Source organism: Canis lupus, chromosome Y (assembly GCF_048164855.1).
Source record: "Canis lupus baileyi chromosome Y, mCanLup2.hap1, whole genome shotgun sequence".
In the NCBI taxonomy this organism is placed as follows: domain Eukaryota; kingdom Metazoa; phylum Chordata; class Mammalia; order Carnivora; family Canidae; genus Canis; species Canis lupus.
The window spans coordinates 8,250,360-8,272,755 of NC_132877.1; the positions used below are offsets into that span (position 1 = coordinate 8,250,360).

Genomic DNA, 22,396 nt, shown 5'->3' on the forward strand with positions numbered 1-22,396 from the left:
TCAAATTTCCTGCTTCTCCAGGGCTGGGCTTTCCTGTCCCTCCAGGAAGCTTTATCTGGGCTCCTCGTGGTGCCCCTCCCCAACTTGATCTTTTTTCTTTTATTTTTTTCCACCTTCCTACCTTTATTTTTTTTTATTTATTTTTATTTTTTTATATTTTATATTCTTTTATATTTTTTATTATATTTTTATTTCATTTTATTTTATATTTTTTATATTTATTTATTTATTTTTTATTTATTTCTTTTATTTATTTATTATTTTTATTTTATTTATTTTATTTATTTATTTATTTATTTTTATTTATTTCTTTTATTTTTCTTTTATTTTTTTCCACCTTCCTACCTTGCTAGAAGCAAATGCTCCCTTCTCTCTGGAGCATTCTGATTGTTCTCTTTTTAAATCTCAGGTCGGAGTTGTCAGTGTTCGGGATGATTTCAGAGTTATCTCAGTAAGTTGGTGGGACCAGGTGAGTCGAGGACCCCTCCTCTTCTGCCATCTTGCCCCGCCCCCATACCGTGTTATTAGTTTCAGAAGTAGCATTAAGTGATTCATCAGTTGCACACCACACCCAGTGCCACTACTTCACTCCTTAATGCCCATCACCTAGTTAGCCCATCCTCTCACCCAAATCCCTCAGCTACCCTCAGTTTGTTCCCTAAAGCTCAGCATCTCTTATGGTTTGCCTGGTTCTCAATTTTCATCTTGTTTTATTTTTCTTTCCCCTCCCCCATGTTCATCTGTTTTGTTTCTTAAATTCCACATATGAGTGAAATCGTATGGTATTTGCCCTTCTCTGACTGACTTATTCTGCTTAGCAGAATGTCTTCTAGTTCCACCCATTCCATTGCAAGTGGCAAAATTTCTTTCTTTTTGATGGCTGAGTATACACACACAATGGATATATACCACAGCTCCTTTATCCATTCATTGGATTGTTGATTAGGACATCTTAGCTCTTCCCATATTTTGGCTATTGTGGAGATTGCTGCTATAAACATACATGTGCCCCTTAGTTTAATTTTGAGTTTAATTTGAGCCCTTGTGAGTGGTGTGAGGTGGGATCACATTGTGGTTTTGGTTTGGATTTCCCTGGTGCCCAGTGATGCGGAATGTTCTTTTTTATGCGCCTGTTGGCCATTTGTGTGTTTTCTTGGGGGAAATGTCTGTTCGTGTCTTCTGCTCATTTCTTGACTGGATTATTTGGGTTTTTTGGGTGTTGATTTTGATAAGTTCTTTATAGATCTTGGATGCTAGCCCTTTATCTGATACGACATTTACGAATATCTAAAACTAAAAAAAGTTTTAGTTTTGTTGACTGTTTCCTTTTCTGTACAAAGTTTGTTGGGTTTTTGTTCTTTTTTAAATCTTTATCAAGTCCCAATTGTTCACTTTTGCCTTTGTTCTTCTTGCCTCTGGAGAGGCAATCAATTGCATCCATTTCTTTGCTATGGCTGAGGTCACAGAGGCTGCTGCCTGCATTCTCTGCATTTTTTGATGGATTCCTGTCTCACATTTAGGTCTTTCATCCACTTTGAACTTATTTTTGTGTTTGGTGTAAGAAAGTGGTACAGTTTTATTCTCTTGCATGTGTCTGTCCAACTTTCCCAACACCACTGGTTGAAGAGACTGGCTTTTTTTCCATTGTATATCCTTTCCTGCCTTGTGAAAGTTTAGTTGACCACAGAGTTGAGGGTCCATTTCTGACTTCTATATTCTGTTCCAAGGATCTGTGTGTCTTTGTGCTAGTAGGACAGTGTCTTGATGATGACATCTTTGTCATACAGCTTGAAGTCAGGAATTGTGATGCCTCCAGTTTTGGGATTCTTTTTCAACATTCCTTCAGCTATTCTGGGTCTTTTCTGTTTCCACGCAAATTTTGGGATGGTTTATTCCAACTCTATGAAAAAATGCTGATGGTATGTTGATACGGATTGCATTGAATGTGTAGATTGCTCTGTGTAGTATAGATATTATAGCAATATTTGTTCTTCCAACCCATGAGCATGGGAATATCCATTTCTTTGTGTCCTCCTCAATTCCTTTCTTAAGTGTTCTACAGTTTTCAGAGTACAGATCCTTTACCAAAGTGGTTAGGTTTCTTCCTAGGTATCTTATGGTTTTTGGTAGAATTGTAAATGGGATCAATTCCTTCATTTCTCTTTCTTCTGTCTCATTGTTAGTGCACAGAAATGCACTGATTCCTGTGCATTGATTCTGTATCCTGCCAGTTTGCCGAATTGCTGTATGAATTCTAGCAATATTTTGCTGGAGTCCTTTAGGATTTTTCCGTGGAGAATCATGTGATCTGCAAAAAGGGAGAGTTTGATTTCTTCTCTGTTGATTTGGATGCCTTTTATTTCTTTGTGGGTTTTTTAAGTTTTTATTTATTTCTTTATTTTTTTAAAATTTTTATTGCCAAGGCTAAGACTTCTAGCATTATGTTGCACAACAGTGGTGAGAGTGGACATCCCTGTCGTGTTCTTGAACTTAGGGTAAAAGATCTCAGTTTTTCCCTGTTTTGGATGATATTTGCTGTGAGTTTTTTTTAATATGGCTTTTATGCAAATGAGATATGTTCCCTCTAGCCTTACACAGTGGACAGTTTTTATCAAGAAAGGATGCTCTATTTTGTAAAGCACTTTTTCTGCATCTATTGAGAGGATCATATGGCACTTGTCCTTTCTTTTACGCATGTGGCATATCACACTGGTTGATTTGTGTATGTTGAGCCACCTTGCATCCCAGGAATAATGCCCACCTGTTCGTGGTGAATAATCCAGGTAAATGGGCTGTTGGATCCTATTGGCTAGTATCTTGATAAGAATTTTTGCATCTATGTTCATCAGGGGGAGTTCTTCTTTCTAGTTATTTTTCTCAGTGCAGAGTGGCTGTATGAGCGGGCGGTGTCAAGACTATCAACCATGACCTGACTAAATTTCACCCAGATGATTCTGCTGAGGGTCAGAGACCAGAAATTGAAAACAGATCAGACAAAATAAAATGAAAGGACAACTAAAGTGAAAAACAAGTTTAAAAAAAAAGTAGTAAAAAATAAAAGGCCATGAACCTAAAAAAGAAGAGAAAAAAGGAGGGAAAAAGAAGAATAGAAAAAGAAAAAGAGAATAAGAAAAAAAGGTGGGGAGGGCGGGACTGGGAGATGGTGGTGGTGAAGAAGTTGTAGTGGAGGGAGAATGTAGGGGTCCGGAGGGTGATTCTCTTGTTTCTGATATATTAAGTTCTGTATTATTAGAAGATGCTCAGTCCCAAATTTATATAAACCAGAAATACTAGTAGAGGGCCCCAACATTGACCACCAAAGCATAGATGAGATAAAGGGGGGGGGGGGCAGAATGGGAATGAGGAATCTCACAGAATGAAACAGCATGGTATAATACTTGGTTCTGGGTGCATACTGGGTCATGTTTTAGAAGGTATTAACTTCTGCCATTGTAGAGCAAAATGAGGCAGCGAAAACAAAAACACAAAACAAAGAAAACATATCTTGCATATCTCCCAAAATTAAACTGAGTATGTTGAAGGTAATCTAGAAGTGGAAAATACATCAAGGTCTGTAACTGTAGAAATATGAAAGTCAGAAAGGAAGAATCTTAAAAATGAAGAGGTGGTAAAATATTGTAGTTAAGGTGGGAAAAGAGAAAAAATTGGAAACTTACAGTCTGATCTAATGCTTTCCTGGAAAAGGGAGGAAAAAAATTAAAAAGGAGGGGTATACTCTGGTTCTATAAACTGTAAATCCCTCAACTTCCCCTGGAGCTTTCCAGTGTTGGTCCGCCAAGAACTTGCTCTTCCCCTGTCCTTCCAGCTGGTCTTTTGGGAGAGGGGCCTGTTGTGCTGATTCTCAGATGTGTGCACCCAAGTAGCTACCCCGCCCCATGCCAGGTGCAGGGCTCAGTGGGAGCTGTTTATTCTCTGAGGCCGCTGTTCCCTGGCGACCCCACTCCGCCCCAGGCACAGGGTGACACAAGGAGGAACAACAATACTGGCGGCAGCCAGTTCTCCAGCTCTGGAGTCAGCTCCCACAGTAACTACTACAATTTCCCAGTCCACACTGGCCTCATGTTCCGGGGGCGGGTGGTGCTGATCTGCACAGCTAGGGGCGCCCGGGGGCGGGGGGCAGGAGAATCCTCACTGACCTGTGCCCTCGTTGCCTCCACCTGTCCCAGGGAGGGGGGAGCACCGGATCCTAGGTTGAGTTCCGCGGTGCCCTGCTGTCTGGGGCCTGTGCTGCTGGAATCATATTCTCAGGGCGCGGCTCCCGAAAGCAGCAGGGCACAGTCCCCTCCGTCGGGAGCCTCTGCCTGAGCTTCTCCCGAGGCCCGCCGGCCCGTACTCCATCCAACCCTTTACCGAGCTCAGCCCACAGTCTATAGAACGCTCTCCCGCAGGGTGCACTTCCTCTGTTAGGGACTCTGGGAGACTGGAGGCTCCACTGCCCCTCCTGCAATTCTGCCCAAGTTCCCTACTAATCGCCTTTCCATCTGGGACAAACCTGGTGCGGATTTTTAAAGTTCCTGCTTCTCAGGGACTGGGCTTCCCTGTCCCGGGAGGCTTTTGCTACCCGGACTTAGCCAGGCTCCACGTGGGGGGCTCCTCCCCCGCTTGATTCTTTTTTTTAATTTTTTTGCGCCTTCCTACCTCGTTAGAAGCAAAAACTCTTCTCTCTGGAGCGTTCCAGCTGTTTTCTCTTTAAATCTCAGAGTGAGACCTAGATAACCTTCAAATCATCCTGAAAACCTATAAATTCCACCTGAGAGGAATTCGGAGGCTCCGCGTGGAGAGGGCTGTATCGCCAGGGAGGGGGATTCCAACAGTGCGGGCCCCAGAGCCCAGGCTGCCGGAGGACACAGCCCAGGATCCGGCGCTCCCCGCGGGACAGGCAGAGGCCGGGAGGGCACAGGACAGCAAGGACACTCCTGCCGCCACTACCCTGAGCAGTGCAGATCAGCGGCCCCGCCCCCGGAGAATCCAGAACCCTGCGGACTGGGAGCTGCGGTAGCAGTAACTACCGGGCTGGACTCCAGGGCTGGAGAGCTGGCCGCTGCCACTGTTCCTCCTGGGGCCTCACAGGATAAACAACCTCCACTGAGCCTCACGGTGGCCTCACAGGATGAACAGGTTAAACAACTCCCAATGAGCCGTGTACCAGGCAGGGGGCTGAGAAGCTCCCCCCGGTACACCTGAGAATCAGCACAGCAGGCCCCTCCCCCAGAAGACCAGCTAGAGGGAAGAGGGAAAAGCAAGTTATTGATCAAGCAGCACCGGAAAGTCCCGCGGAAGTCGAGGTATTTACAGTATATAGAATCAGAGGATACTCCCCCTTGTTCTTTGTCTTCTGTTCCCCCCACCCCATTTTTTTTTTCTTTTTTCTTCTTCTTCTTCTTCCGTTTTTATTTTTCTTTTTTCTGTTCTCTCTTTTTCTCCTTTTTCCAGTACAACTTGCTTTTGGTCACTCTGGACTGAGCAAAATGACGAGAAGGAAAAACTCCCCTCAGAAGAAAGAACCAGAAACAGTCCTCTCTCCCACAGAGTTACAAAATCTGGATTACAATTCAATGTCAGAAAACCAATTCAGAAGCACAATTATAAAGATACTGTTGGCTCGAGAAAAAAGCATAAAGGAGTCAAGAGACTTCATGACTGCAGAATTTAGATCTCATCAGTCAGAAGTTAAAAATCAATTAAGTGAGATGCAATCCAAACTGGAGGTCCTAACCATGAGGGTTAACGAGGTAGAAGAATGAGTGAGTGACATAGAAGACAAGTTGATGGCAAGGCGAGAAACTGAGGGAAAAAGAGACAATTAAAAGATCATGAGGATGGGTTAAGGGAAATAAATGACAGCCTCAGAAGGGAAAATCTACATGTAGTTGGGGCTCCCGAGGGTGCCGAAAGGGACAGAGGTCCAGAATACGTATTTGAACAAATCATAGCTGAGAACTTTCCTACCTGGGAAGGGACACAAGCATTCAGATCCAGGAAATAGAGAGATACCCCCCTAAAATCAATAAAAACTGCTCAACACCTTGACATTTAATAGTGAAACTTGCAAATTCCAAAGACAAAGAGAAGACACTTAAAGCAGCAAGAGACAAAAAAATCTCTAAATTTTATGGGGAGAAATATTAGATTAACAGCAGACCTCTCCACAGAGACCTGGCAGGCCAGAAAGTGCTGGCAGGATATATTCAGGGTCCTAAATGAGAAGACCATGCAGCCAAGAATACTTTATCCAGCAAGGCTCTCATTCAGAATAGAAGGAGAGATGACGAGCTTCCAAGATAGGCAGAAACTGAAAGAGTATGTGACCACCAAGCCAGCTCCGCAAGAAATCCTAAGGGGGATTCTGTAATAGAAAGAAGAAGTCCAAGGAAACAACCCACAAAACCAGGGACTGAATAGGTATCATGATGACACTAAATCCATATCTTTCAATAGTAACGCTGAACGTGAATGAGCTTAATGACCCCACCAAAAGGGGCAGGGTTTCAGACCGTATAAAAAAGCAAGACCCATCTATTTGCTGTCTACAAGGGACTCATTTTGGGCAGAAGGACACCTACAGCCTGAAAATAAAAGGTTGGGGAACCATGTACCATTCAAATGGTCCTCAAAAGAAAGCAGTGGTAGCCATCCTTATACCAGATAAACTAAAGTTTATCCCGAAGTCTGTCGTGAGAGATGAAGAGGGGCACTATATCATACTTAAAGGATCTATCCAACAAGAGGATGTAACATCATCAATATTTATGCCCCGAATGTGGGAGCTGCCAAGTATAACAATCAATTAATCAGCAAAGTTAAGACATACTTAGATAATAATACACTTACACTTGGTGACTTCAATCTAGCGCATTCTACAATCGACAGATTTCCCAAGCACAACAATATACAGAGACAAGAACTTTAAAGTTTTCTTTCCTTATTTATTCATTCATTCATTCATTCATTCAGAGAGAGAGAGACAGGCAGAGGGAGAAGCAGGCTCCATGCAGGGAGCCCGATGTGGGACTCGATTCCGGCCCTCCAGGATCACGCCCTGGGCTGCAGGCGACGCTAAACCGCTGCGCCACCAGGGCTGCCCGAGACAAGAGCCTTAAATGATACACTGGACCAGATGGATTTCAGAGATATTTACAGAACTTTATATCCAAACGCAGCTGAATACTCATTCTTCTCAAGTGCACATGGAACTTTCTCCAGAATAGACCACATACTGGGTCACAAATCAGGTCTGAACCGATACCAAAAGATTGGGATCATCCTCTGCATATTTTCAGACCATAATGCTTTGAAATTAGAAATAAATCACAAGAAGAATTTTGGAAGGATTCCAAGGATGTGGAGGTGAAGGGCCCTCCTGCTAAAAGATGAAAGGGTCAACCAGGAAATTAAAGAAGAATTAAAAAGATTCATGGAACCTAATGAGAATGAAGATACAACCGTTCAAATTCTTTGGGATACAGCAAACGCAGTCCTGAGAATTAAAAAGATTCATGGAACCTAATGAGAATGAAGATACAACCGTTCAAATTCTTTGAGATACAGCAAACGCAGTCCTGAGGGGTAATACATCGCAATACAAGCATCCATTCAAAAACTGGAAAGAACTCAAATACAAAAGCTAACCTTGCACCTAAAGGAGATGGAGAAAAAAAACAGCAAATAGATTCTACACCCAGCAGAAGAAGAGACTTAATAAAGATTCAAGCAGAACTCCGTGAAATAGAGACCAGAAGAACTGTGGGACAGATCAACAAAGCCAGGATTCGGTTCTTTGAAATAAAGAATAAGATAGATAAACCATTAGCTAGCCTTATTAAACAAGAGAGAGAAGACTCAAATTAATAAAATTATGAATGAGAAAGGAGAGATCACTACCAACACCAAGGAAATACAAACGGTTTTTAAACCATATTATGAACAGCTATATGCCAATAAATGAGGAAACCTGGAAGAAATGGACACATTTCTGGAAAGCCACAAACTACCAAAACTGAAACAGGAAGAAATAGAAAACCTGAACAGGCCAATAACCAGGGAGGAAATTGAGGCAGTCATCAAAAACCTCCCAAGACACAAAAGTCCAGGGCCAGATGGCCTCCCAGGGGAATTCTATCAAACGTGTAAAGAAGAAACCATAAGTATTCTACTAAAGCTGTTCGGAAAGATAGAAAGAGATGGAATACTTCCAACTCATTCTATGAGGCCAGCATCACCTTCATTCCAAAACCAGACAAAGACCCCACCAAAAAGGAGAATTATAGATGAATATCCCAGATGAACATGGATGCAAAAATTGTCAACAAGACACTAGCTAATAGGATCCAACATTACATTAAGAAGATGACTCACCATGACCACAGGGGATTTATCCCTGGGATGCAAGGTTGGTTCAACACTCGTAAAGCAATCAATGCGATAAATCGTATCAACAAGAGTAAAAACAAAACCATGTAATCCTCTCGATAGATGCAGAGAAAGCATTTGACAAAATACAGCATCCATTCCTGATCAAAACTCTTCAGAGTGTAGGGATAGAGGAAACATTCCGCAGCATCTTAAAAGCCATCTATGAAAAGCCCACAGCAAATATCATTCTCAATGGGGAAACACTGAGAGCCTTTTCCCTAAGATCAGGAAGAAGACAGGGATGTCCACTCTCACCACTGCTATTCAGCACAGTCCTAGAAGTCCTAGCCTGAGCAATCAGACAACAAAAAGAAATAATTGGCAAAGAAGAAGTCAAACTCTCCCTCTTTGCAGATGACATGATACTCTACCTAGAAAACCCGAAAGCCTCCACCCCAAGATTGCTAGAACTCATACAGCAATTCAGCAGTGTGGCAGGATACAAAATCAATGCCCAGAAGTCAGTGACCTTTCTATACACTAACAATGAGACTGAAGAAAGAGAAATTAAGGAGTCAATCCCATTGAAAACTGCACCCAAAAGCATAAGATACCTAGGAAGAAACCGAACCAAAGAGGGAAAGGATCTATACCCTAATAACTACAGAACGCTTCTGAAATAAATTGAGGAAGACACAAAGAAGATGGAAAAATATTCCATGCACATGGAGTGGAAGAATTAATATTGTGAAAATGTCAATGCTACGCAGGGCAATTTACGTGTTCAATGCAATCCCTATCAAAATACCATGGACTTTCTTCAGAGAGTTGGAAGAAACCATCTTCAGATTTGTGTGGAATCTGAAAAGACTCCGAATAGCCAGGGGAATATTAAAAAAGATATCGATAGCTGGGGTCACCACAATGCCAGATTTCAGGTCGTACTACAAAGCTGTGGTCATCAGGACAGTGTGGTACTGGCACAAAAACAGACACATAGATCAATGGAACAGAACAGAGAATCCAGAAGTGGACCCTCAACTTTATGATCAACTAATATTCAACAAAGGAGGAAAGACTATCTACTGGAAAAAAGACAGTCCTTTCAATAAATGGTGCTAGGAAAACTGGACAGCCACACACGGAAGATAGAAACTGGACCCTTCTCTTACACCATACACAAAGACAAACTCAAAATGGATGAAAGATCCAAATGTGAGACAAGAGTCCATCAAAATCGTAGAGGAGAACACAGGTCAGGTGCAGGCAACACCCTTTTTGAACTCGGCCACAGTAACTTCTTGCAAGATACATCCATGAAGGCAAGAGAAACAAATGCAAAAATGAACTATTGGGACTTCTTCAAGATAAGAAGGTTTTGCACAGGCAAAGAAACAGTCCACAAAATTAAAAGACAATCTACAGAATGGAGAAGATATTTGCAGATGACGTATGAGATAAAGGGCTAGTATCCAAGATCTGTAAAGAACTTATTAAACTCAATATCAAAGAAACAAACGATCCAGGCAAAAGACATGAACGGAAATCTCACAGAGGAAGACATAGACATGGCCAGCAAGCAGATGAGAAAATGCTCCACACCACTGGGCTTCAGTGAAATACCAATCCAACCCACAATAAGATACCACCTCACACCAGTGAGAATGGGGAAAATTAACAAGGCAGGAAACAACAAATGTTGCCGACGATGTGCAGAAGGGGGAACCCTCTTGCACTGTTGGTGGCAGTGTGACCTGGTGTAGCCACTCTGGAAACTGTGGAGGTTCCTCAAAGAGTTAAAAATAGAACTATCCTATGACCCAGCAATTGCACTGCTGGAGATTTACCCCAAAGATACAGATGAAGTGAAAAACCTGCACCCCGATGTTTATAGCAGCAATACCCGCAATAGCCAAACTGTGAAAGGAGCCTCGGTGTCCACTGAAAGATGAATGGATAAAGAAGATGTGGTCTGTGTATACACTGGAATATTACTCAGCCATTAGAAACGAGAAATTCCCACTATTTGCTTCGACGTGGAGGGACTTGGAGCGTATTGTGCTGAGTGAAATAAGTCAATCTGGAAAGGAGAAACATTATATGGTCTCATTCATTTGGGGAATATAAAAAATACTGAAAGGGGAAAGGAGAGAAAATGAGTGAAAATATCAGTGATGGTGACAAAACATGAGCGACACCTAACTCTGGGAAATGAACAAGGCGTAGTGGAAGGGTAGTGGGTGGGGGGTTGGGGTGACTGGGTGACGGGCACTGAAGGGGCACCTGATGGGATGGGCACTGGGTGTTATGGTATATGTTGGCAAATTGAACTCCAATGAAAAATAAATAAAAATAATTAAAATAAATAAGTAAATCTCAGAGAGAATTCGTAGGTTTTCAGGATGATTTGAAAGTTATCTAGGTAAGTTGGTGGGGACAGGTGACTTGGGGACCCTACTCCTCCGCCATCTTGCCCCGCCCCTCGTCTGATGTTTTGGACCTTTCTTTGCTCCATAGATTTGCTAGATGCAAGCCTACGTTGGTTTTCTGTGAGAGAGGTCTGCTGGACTTGTTCAGGAGGTGACTTGTCCTTCTAAAGATGCCAGGTCAAGGTGTGGGGTTTAGCATAGTGGTTTCCAGCCTTCCTTGGAGGTGCTGTGTTTGCCTCCGAAGCCAAACTGCGCTGGTGGGCAGGACGAGGGAGTGGTGGTGAAGTACGTAGTCGATGGCATCACCCTGCCCTCTTGTCCCTGGGGATGGAATTTCCAGCCACTGCTGTTCAGGAAGCCCTCTTGGGAAAGCAAACAATCTCCCGTGTCCCTAGCTTTTGTCAGTTCACTACCTTTAACCTGCCTGTGCCTAGCCTGTCAGCACATCCAGAGCCACAGATCTGTATTTTATCTCTGGCCAGTGGCTGGGATTCCAAACTCCAAGTTTTATAGGGCCTGGTAAGGTGCAGACCCATTCCTCTATCCCAGATAAGAGGCTTGGGGCATGGCCAGCACCATCCCATCCCTGAAAAGCAGTAGCACAGTGGGGGTGCACAGTGGGGGTGCAGGCTAGAGTTTATTGTAGCACTCAGCAAAAAACTGCAGCCTGGTTATCGGGTGTCTGTACTTGACTCAGTCTCTTACTCCCTTATGTCCCAGAAAAGCCATCGCAGAGGCTTGAACCTATTGTGGCAGACAGCGAAAAGCAACAGCCAGGTTTTCTGCAATCTGCTCCATTCTCTGCTTTCAGCTAGTTTCTACCACAGAAAAGCAGCTGCTATGTGCACACTGAGGTTTACACACACACAGACACACACACACACAGCTATCTATCTATCTATCTATCTATCTATCTATCTATCTATCTATCTATCTATCTATATCTATCTATCATCTATCATCTACCTATCATCTCTAAACAGACCATAGGTGGTGACATCTCTAGACCCCTATTCAGCAGGAAGAAGTTATAGAAGATGATATTCCACTCCCAGTCAACTTGAAGATTTAACGGTCAAAATAATTCAGAGGGGAAATGATGTGGGGGACAGAGGCAAAAGAAAAATTAAATGGCCTTACCATTCACAGTCCATTGACAAGTCTTTGAAACAGGCAGAGTGACACTCTTGTAGGAACCAGCTGCCTGAATGTTAATACTTTGTGAAGGACAAAAGGCAATCTTAGCCCAACGCTCAGGATCCTGTAGGTGTATTTTAACATTATAAATTCCTTTAGAAATTTCCGGTATCTCCTCTCCCCAAGACACATATTGGCAATCATTCCCCTAAGCATAGGACCCACCGATATACATCTGAAGGGTCTCAAAACTACGGGCTTATTAGACAGTAATAAGTGACCTTTCCCCAACAATAGCTAGCCCCCTCAAGGTCCTGGAAACCTGTTTCCAAAATTCCTCAGAGATTTATGGTATTCCTAACTTCTCCCAACTCCCAACTATATAATAACCACCCCTTAATATCCTATTGTAGCTCTCCCACAAGGCCTGTCCTGTGGGACAGCTTCAATAAAACCACCTTTTTGCACCAAAGACATCTCAAGAATTCCTTCTTGGCCACTGGATTTCAACCCTAACGTCTCTCCTACATCACTCTAGTCCAAAAGAAGGATGAAAAATGGATGTTAGGTGGTCATACAAATGAGACACAGCCGTGTCTACCATCATTTTAAATTTGGAAGGTTGGCTCAGTTGGCAGTGGTTTTAACAGTGCATCCATGCATCCAGGCAAAACCCAGGTTTCAGTGGCCTATCCACCAACGGGGGAAGGAACTTGTGACTCAAGTTAGAGTCACAGAACCACTGCGTCCCATTAGGAGTCAGTCATCTAATTCTAGGCCTCCTTGAATTGCACTTAAGATATCAAGGGCTAGTCAGTCTTGTAGGGCCATCTTTTGAATTTGTATAGGGATCAAAGGAGTCCAAATCCAGGGGCAATTTCTCTTAGCAAAGTTTTTGTCACTCCAGTGGCCTTTTTATCCAAATGAATGGAGTACTCCCTGTATTATCTTTCCCTGGTTATTATTTGGGTATAAAAAATTTCCCCTCATTATAAAGCATTTCTGAATATGCTTGTTCCTGGGCTATGTGAATTTTTTGGTCTGAATAGACTGCCCTCATGGACCTTATTGGAGGTAAGATTGGTAAAAGACAGAATATTTGCCTATTTGTGCTGCCTGCTTGGGCCATGTGGTCTACTGAATTGTTTTTTTTACATTCTAGGGTCATATCCTTTCTGCTGTCCTTTGAGGTGGTTTACAGCTACCTCCTCAGGTAAGTGTACAGGGTCGAGAACAGTTGTATTTTCAGGCTTAATATTTGATTAGGGAATTCTGGCTTGATAATGATCCCCTTTCTTCTAAATTGCTCCATGGATGAGGAAGGCATATTTGGAGTCAGTACAAATATTTTTTAAGGCTTTGTCTTAAAAATTGCAAAGCACAAGTGAGCACTACTAACTAACTCTGCTTTCCTGGCTCCTATTTGCTCTGGCCTCAATAGTCTGAGTTAGACCAACTATAGCTTACCCATCTTTTCTTATTCCCTTTTCCATGAAACTGCTGCCATTGGTAAACTGGTTGTCATCTGCATTTTCGATAGGGGAATCTTTTAAATCTGGTTGACTAGAATAAACAAGATCAATAACCTGTGAACAGTTATGCTCTATAGAAGTACGAAGGTCAGGTCCAGACATAAAGGTAGCTGGGTTTAAAGTTTGACAGTATCTCAGGCATATCTATGAGCACAGCCTAGTATTTAATAAGTCGGCCTCTCATCATCCATTGGTGGCCTCTGGTATCTAAGACATTCTGGACCTGAGGTGAAGTCATTAGAGTCATGGACTGTCTCATAGTGCGCTTTGAGGATCCTTCCACCAGGAGGGATGTTGTATGCTTGGCTAAAGCCTCCACTCAGCACTTTTGTATCAACAGAAGTGGCTGAGGGATAAAACCATCATGGAATCTTCTTTGTTTGAGGTCTATCCTTTTTTTTTTTTTTTTTTAAATTTCCTGAGCCTTGAGGATTTTTTTTTTTTAAGATTTTATTTATTTATTCATGATAGTCACAGAGAGAGAGAGAGAGAGAGAGAGAGAGAGAGAGGCTGAGACACAGGCAGAGGGAGAAGCGGGCTCCATGCAGGGAGCCCGATGTGGGATTCGATCCCGGGTCTCCAGGATCGCGCCCTGGGCCAAAGGCAGGCGCCAAACTGCTGCGCCACCCAGGGATCCCCTGTTTGAGGTCTATCCTTAACAATATCTTAGTTACAAGGAATCACTGGCAAGTGGGAGAAAACTTGTCTCAAGAAATAAGGGCATCCCCAAGTGCATCATCCAATCCAATCATAAAGAAGGAGAGGTCATCCATTATCTCCAGAAGTCCATAGTTAACCCTAGGGAGTGGGGTATGCAGTGGCTTTTGAGGAGTGATTTTTGTCATCGTAACCACACAGATTTAGTCAAGGTGCTAGTTGAATCATACGATTGTTGGGGAGTCAATCACATTTTCAGCTCTTCAAATAATCATATGCCCATGGGGCGGTGTTATTATCCCCACAGAGTAACAAACAAGAGGACTGTGTATACGTGAGCTATCGTGGCAATTTCTCTGAAGTTTGCCTCAAGTTGTCTAGTGTAGGCAAACAACAAACTTTTAAAGACAATCTTAACTAGGATTTAACATCTGCAAAGATGTGTTATTGAAACTTAATTTTTCTGTCTAAAATCATCCTTATTTTCAGAGATAGCCAACTCGAGACTAATTTGTTTGCAAAACAAATAGAATTTTAACAAAGCTGACCTAATCATTTACATAAGTTCAACAACTGCCCATATCGATCTTTTAGAGTCTGTTTTGCTGGAACTTTTACAAGGAATCTAGATTGAACTTTTAGTAGCCCCTGTAGGCCAGAAGCCAAGATAAGTGCTTGCTGTCAGACATGCCTGCAATACCTGTAGACTTGGGCGGCTTTGTGTTCACAAGGCTCCCAAAGTATCCTGAGGTTCCTGCTGCACCTGCCAGAAAGTGACATTCTTTACTCACCTGGTGAGGCTGCTGGGAACTCTGCACACAAGGTATCAGGCCAACAGTTCCAAGGGGGCTTTATGGCTCCAGGTTTCATAAAGTCATAAACTGTGTAGTCATATATGAGTTTATGTCTGTCTCTCTGAAATATGACATTCCAGGCAAAGTCTTGTAGAATAACCAATGTTTCCAGTGGTGTCCTGTTACAAAGAGAACAGATTCCTGGAGAGCTTATGCAAATGACTATGATTGCCATGGAAGAAAGAAAAATTATTGAGACCTTTCGGATCTCAGGGGGTTCAGGTAGAGAGAAAAGTTAAATGCTTCCATTTGTTCACAAATGAATTATCAGGTTTCTGTACATCACAGATAGCTTAAGAGAAGTTTTCCTTAATCTGGAAGTGTAAACAGAGAGCCAGCAATGTTTCAAGCAAGAGCTACAAAACTGTAATCTTCTTCCTAGTTCATTTAGTCCCATATTACTAATTCTTGTTCAGTTTGAATGCAGCTTATTAATTAGTTCTGGAAAATTCTTACCCATTTCAGGTTTGGTCTTAAAGATATCAAATACCTATATTTGTCCCAAAGTCCTTTTATGAATCCCCTTGAAGATAAAAGTCATTTTGCAAGAGAATAGAAATAATTATAAATGACAAAAACTCAGAAATGGCCATTGTTGATGGTCTGTTCATTATGATGCAACTGACAAGGAAATACAGTTATTTCTGTGACACATAACACTTCAATAATCAGTATACCAAGTGATGACTTTATATAAGAACGTAACATGCCAAATAAACAAGCCTGATTAGTCAAGGAGACTTCATCTGTGATTTAAATCTTGGGGAAGCTTGTTAAAAACCTTAGAACGTTTCGGGGTGGCTAAGTTGGTTAAGCATCTGCCTTTGGCTCAGGTCCTGGATGGAGCTCCAATCCGCTCCCTGCTCAGCGGGGAGCTTGCCTCTCCCTGTCCTTCCCCCTCTGCCTCTGCCCCACTCATGCTCACTCTCTGTCTCTCTCTCAAGTAAATAAATAAAAATTTTATTGGAAAAAAAAAAGCCTTAGAAAGTTTTAAAGCATAGCCTAAGCCAGATTAGAGATCACCAAGGACCCGATAAAGGCAAAACAGAAACTGTTTTTTCTGGGAGGACAAAGGGAAAAGAAAACAACTTTGTTTACATTTTCATATCAAGAGCAAACCCACAACTCAAGAAAATTTTGTATTTTTAACACAGAGAAAGCAGACTTTCAACCTTATACCACTGTACTTTTTAAATCCATTCATTTTGATCTTAGTGCTGCCCTGACCATACATAAAATTCCTTCCCAAAGATTGCCCTTCACAAAAACCTTTTTACATCCAGATTTTGTCCCAAACCACTTCTCTCCAAACAACCAGTCTCATTCAGGACAAAACTACTTTCTTTTACCTTCAACAAGAGTGTCTTCCCTTTCCTTTGATTGTTCTTACACATACAGAGCTGCTTCTCTGATGCCCATCAGTCTTAATTAGCAGAAGTTTAACTCTTAGAAACCTTAGTCTCCAGTGAAAACCAAGTAGTAACCAGCTGTGGACAGTTATCCCAGATCTCTTTAGATGGCAAATTTATTTATTTATTTATTTATTTATTTATTTATTTATTTATTTATTTAAAAATATTTTATTTATTTATTCATAGAGACAGAGAGAGAAAGAGAGAGAGAGAGAGAGAGAGAGAGAGGCAGAGACACAGGCAGAGGGAGAAGTAGGCATCATACAGAGAGCCTGATGTGGAACTTGATCCAGGGTCTCCAGGATCACGCCCTGGGCTGCAGGCAGCGCTAAACCGCTGCACCACCGGGGCTGCCCTAGATGGCAAATTTATGAATCAGTTAAGCACAAAGCATCTTTGCCAATAGCCTCCAATATCCTTAGTGTGTTTACAATACGAAGTCAAAAGCACAAATCTTACATCCTTTAATCAATGCTTTAGCACTTTGTTCTATTTGGGAGAGACCTAAATGTCCAATGAATTTGGTCCCATTTATCATCCAAGCAAAACTTTAAAGTTTCAGATTACCAAATACTTTGAAAGCTATCTTGACAATTACCCATGAAAACTTTGAGGCAGATCAGAGTAACCACCACTTTAAGTGTGCTAACAAATTGCAATGCAGATAACACAAGCTTGTTTGATCTTCAGCAAATCTAGATAGAATACAAGTGTCATATTTAATGCTGATAACTCTAAAGACATGACTATTTTAATTAAACCAGCAAACCTAAATTAGTTTAAAGGCCAAATATATTCCACCTGGGTCCACTTAAAAGGTCAATTTACTCCCCATTGTCAGTTTTTACCTGGGGCACCAGTGGGGAAATCTGAAGTGAGCGATGTATGCAGGCCACAACCAAAGTGGCGCAGAAACAAGAGGAGGGGAAGGGGAAGACAGAAGAGGCAGAGTGCTGCCAGAAGTCAGAGAAAGAGGGTCTGGTTTCAAAACCTCATCAGCTCTGACAGATTGGTAGATGTCGTTTGTGGTGTGTTTTGTTTTGTTTTTGTTTTTATTTTCCACCAAAGTGAAAATATGTGGTCCATATCAGGCCAGAGAAGACAGGGAATTTCCCTGAAACAAGAGGAGTTTTGGCAGTTGCTTGGGAATATTCCACAAAGTCCCTATCCCAAGATAGACTAACCACAGTTGGCTCCAATTATAGCCATTAGCCTGGAAATTAGGGAGAAGCCCCCACATCTATTAGGAGGAAGAACAGTGAGAGAGAGATGGGGGCGGGGGGGCGGAGGGAGGGAGGGTGGGAGAGAGAGTGCCAGAGCGCCAGTGTCCCCTTCATTGTGGATGGCCTGTGCTTTCTCCAACCTGGGATCTATCAGGAGGGGGCCTATTTAGATAATTATCATCCAGTATGTCAGGAGGGAGTTTACTAGACTGGTTACTGACCAAACAAGGGCTTCTACAAGAAGCCCTTAGGTCCAGATCATGAATTAGAGCCCTGTTGCCTGCAGAAGGGATCTAACCAAAAATGCTACTGTGTTACAGGAGATCAGTCCTTTCCTAAATTTTGCAACCTGACTTGTTTCCCCGGGGGCTAAAAGGCATCCCAAGAGAGAGTCCTTGGGGACTGAGGAAGAAGCCTACTGAGGTCATGCTCCTAGAGAAGTAGAGAAGGTCTATTACCAAAAATCCCTCCCAACTCCCACATGGCATTCCAGGAAGGATAGGTCAGAGGTTCCATGTGTCAAAAGCAACTGGACGTGTGTCTTTACCAAAAATTGCTATGGATCACCATCCTGCCTTACCGTGAAGGCATCCTGCCATAAAAGTCCCCATAGGTCTTCCCCATTGCATCCCAGGCTACAGGTGGGTGCCTGGTGAATGGACTGAACTACCACCCAATCCATGCCAGAAGGCCTTGTTATTGCCTGGCCAGGAGGGTTGTGCCTTACTTTTCCTTGCCTTCAAGAGCCCATGGAAAATATTGGGAAACTTTTATAAGGAGAAATCACCCAATTTTCTAGCTTTAGTAGTTATTAGTAGAGGACATTGACAGAAGACAGTAGAATTAGAAATCCATCATGGTCTAAAGGACATTCCAACACCTGTGGTCTTTACAGCCAACCTCTCTAGGAAATGGTCCCTAGTCAGGTTTTAATTCAATCCAGTACTGGTTTCAGCCAGCTCTGAGTGGATATCCTGTGGTCAGAACCAGCTAGACCAGGGATGTGAAAGGGATCACATTGACCAAATGAGGAGAAAACCTCACACAGGAGTCCTAAGATTGGCAGGTATCCTGGTGATTTAAGTGGCTGTCCTGTGCCCAAGACAGACAATTTTGTATAAGGACAAGGAATAGAGAGAGAGCATCAAGTATGTAAGTCTTATTATCATCCCAGCCACGGTACTCGCTTCCAGCCAAAAGGCAGGCTTTCTCCTCCCCACCGAGTAGTCTTGGGGTAGAAGTTTGTAGCCTGAGCAATCAATGTGAAAGGGTTCCAATAAGACCATAAGACTGTACTCCCTGGAAAGTCCCTGAAATGAGAGTAAAAGAAGAAGAGGAGGGGAGGGGAGGGGAGGGGAGGGGAGGGGAGGGGAGGAGAGGAGAGAAGAGAAAGTACCACCAAGTTTACACCAGAGCTCAGAGTCCAGGTGAAAAGACTCAAAGCCCCAAGTTTGGGTGCCAAACGATGTAGGAAAGATGTTACGATTTGGGACTATGGACCAAGAGAGCATTCCGAGACAACTATGGTGCAAAAAGGTAGTTTTACTGAAGCATGGGGACAGGACCCATGGGCAGAAAGAGCTGCACTGGGGTCATGAGGAGTGACCTGTTATATACTTCAAGTGAGGAAAAGGTTAGGGAGAGCATAAGTAAGTTATTTTGGAAGCAAAGATTCCAGACCTTGAGGGACTAGCTATTGTTGGGAAAGTGTCATTTATTACTGTCTAATAAACCCTTAGTGATGAGACCTTTCAGATGTATATCACTGGGTCAAACGCTTGGGGGATGATCACCAACATATATTTTGGGGAGTAGAGATAAAGGAAGTCTCCAAAGGAACTTTTATATGTTAAAGGAGGCCTACAGGATCCTGGGGGTTGGGCTACGGACTGTCTTTTGCCCTTACACAGGAATTGACATGCAGGCAGCTGAGTTCCTAGAGGAAGGTCACTCTGCCTTGAAACATTTAAGGACTTGTCAGTGGACTGTAAATAGTAAGGAAACTTGAGTTTTCTTTTGCCTCTGTTTCCCAGATCAGGTAGACATGGTACATGTCAGGGTACCCTGATATAGACTTAATTCATTGATGTGGCTTTCTATGACTTGGTTACCTATCCCACTAAAGTCCATTAAAATCCTCATAATGGTGCAGGCAGTGCAAAGTAGTAGCTCAGGCCAAAGATCTCCTGATCTCTGTCAGCTGAGGATGTTAGAGTGGGCTTATCTGGGTGGACATTGAGGCAGGCAGGCAGACAGGCAAGTTAGTGGAAGCTTAAATGAGTCGTGAGTCCAAGCAGTTGTTTCTCATTGGGGGCGCCTGATACAGTTCCTCTTCCTGGCAATGATGGCTAATGCGGATACAATTCAAGAGACCAAACTTTCCAAAGAAAACTCCCATTGTTACTGACACAATATCTATCTGCCGTGTTCTGTTTGTTGGTCTCTGTTTATCTGCTTGTTTGTTTCTTTGTTTGTTTAAAACGAAGAACAAAATGATGACGGGCACTGAGGTGGGCACTTGACGGAATGAGCACTGGGTGTTATTCTATATGTGGACAAATTGAACACCAATAAAAAATAAATTTATAAAAAAAAGAACAAAATGAAACCCTAGAAGTGCAGTGAAGTCTGTTTTTCCCCCCTTTGCTCATAAACTCATGAAAGACAAAATCAGAGACAAATGTTGCCTGTTAATTCTACAACAATACCTCATCCAGCCTAAATCAAAATTACTCTCTAAAGTGCTGCTGCCTTCCTCCTAGACCAAACATACCAGTCAAGTTCCCACTTAAGCGTGAATCCTGAGAATAATAAGAGAGGTTATCCTGGGTCCTGGGGGAGAGAAGGGTTCGAGATTGGATGATCTCTGGTAAATCATTGGAGCAATTCCAATATTTACTATGATTACATTGCAATCCATGACAGGATTCTCCTTTAGAGGCAGCCTTACATTCTGCATCAGTGTCAGGGACCTGATCTTTGCCAGGGATGGGGACCGGCTGCACACAGGAATTTGGTGGCCACACAGACTTTTTTCCCTCTAAACCACATCAACTGTACATTTTGGCTCCAAAAAATAAGCAACATTGTGTCATTGTGTTGGGCGTGGATCCGAAACCTCCACAATCCCAGAAAGCACTCAGTCTTTAAGAACATCTTGTGAGAAATGTTGCGAACAACTTTTCAGAAAGACTAATTATATGGTCATCAAGACAGTGTGGTACTGACACAAAAACAGACACATAGATTAATGGAACAGAACAGAGAATCCAGAAGTGGACCCTGAACTTTATGCTCAACTAATATTCGACACTGGAAGAAAGACAGTCTCTTCAATAAATGGTGCTGGGAAAATTGGACATCCACATGCAGAAGAATGAAACTAGACCACTCTCTTTCACCATACACAAAGATAAACTCAAAATGGATGAAAGATCTAAATGTGAGACAAGATTCCATCAAAATCCTAGAGGAGAACACAGGCAACACCCTTTTTGAACTGGCCACAGTAACTTCTTGCAAGATACAACCATGAAGGCAAGAGAAACAAAAGCAAAAATGAACTATTGGGACTTCATCAAGATAAGAAGGTTTTGCAAAGCCAAAGAAACAGTCCACAAAATGAAAAGACAATCTACAGAATGGGAGAAGATATTTGCAAGTGACTTATCAGATAAAGGGCTACTATCCAAGATCTATAAAGAACATATTAAACTCAATACCAAAGAAACAAACAATCCAATCATGAAATGGGCAAAAGACATGAAGAGAGATCTCACAGAGGAAGACATAGACGTGGCCAACACGCACATGAGAAAATGCTCTGCATCACTTGCCATCAGGGACATACAAATCAAAACCACAAGGAGATACCACCTCATACCAGTGAGAATGGGGAACATTAACAAGGCAGGAAACCACAAATGTTGGTGAGGATGCGGAGAAAGGGGAACCCTCTTACACTGCTGGTGGGAATGTGAAATGGTGCAGCCACTCTGGAAAACTGTGTGGAGGTTCTTCAAAGAGTTACAAATAGACCTGCCCAACGACCCAGCAATTGCACTGGTGGGGTTTACCCCAAAGGCACAGATGCCATGAAACGCCGGGACACCTGCACCCCGATGTTTCTAGCAGCAATGTCCACAATACCAAACTGTGGAAGGAGCCTCGGTGTCCATCGAAAGATGAATGGATAAAGAAGATGTGGTTTATGTATACAATGGAATATTTCTCAGCCATTAGAAATGAAAAATACGTACCATTTGCTTCAATGTGGATGGAACTGGAGGGTATTATGCTGAGTGAAATGAGTCAATCGGAGAAGGACAAACGTTATATGTTCTCATTCATTTGGGGAATATAAATAATAGTGTAAGGGAATAGAAGGGAAAGGAGAAGAAATGGGTAGGAAATATCAGAAAGGGAGACAGAACATAAAGACTCTTAACTCTGGGAAACGAACTAGGGGTGGTGGAAGGGGAAAAGAGCGGGCGGTGGGGTTGAATGGGTGACGGGCACTGAGGGGGGCACTTGACAGGATGAGCACTGGGTGTTATTCTGTATGTTGGCAAATTGAACACCAATTAAAAAATAAATTTATTATTTTAAAAAAGAAAGACTAATTAAAGGAGTAATCATCCTCTTAAGTATGAAAATGCACCTGATTTTGCTAAAACATGTGTCTCTCCTGGTTCATCCATGAAACTGACCCTTTTTGCCTACTCACCCAGCAGGTAACTTCATGGAGTAAAACTATGGCTCTACAGTACTGGTGGGCTC

General features: G+C 42.5%; 1 long non-coding RNA gene across 1 annotated transcript; it reads right to left on the bottom strand.

Annotated features, from left to right (window-relative positions):
- Window positions 1-408: 408 nt before the first annotated feature.
- LOC140629072 (uncharacterized) lies at window positions 409-16,420 on the bottom strand. The gene is made up of 3 exons (XR_012026938.1): window positions 14,920-16,420; window positions 11,943-12,063; window positions 409-2,308 (listed from the first exon to the last, which is right to left on the bottom strand). It is a non-coding gene; the product is annotated as an uncharacterized lncRNA (long non-coding RNA).
- Between the last annotated feature and the right edge of the window lie 5,976 nt (window positions 16,421-22,396).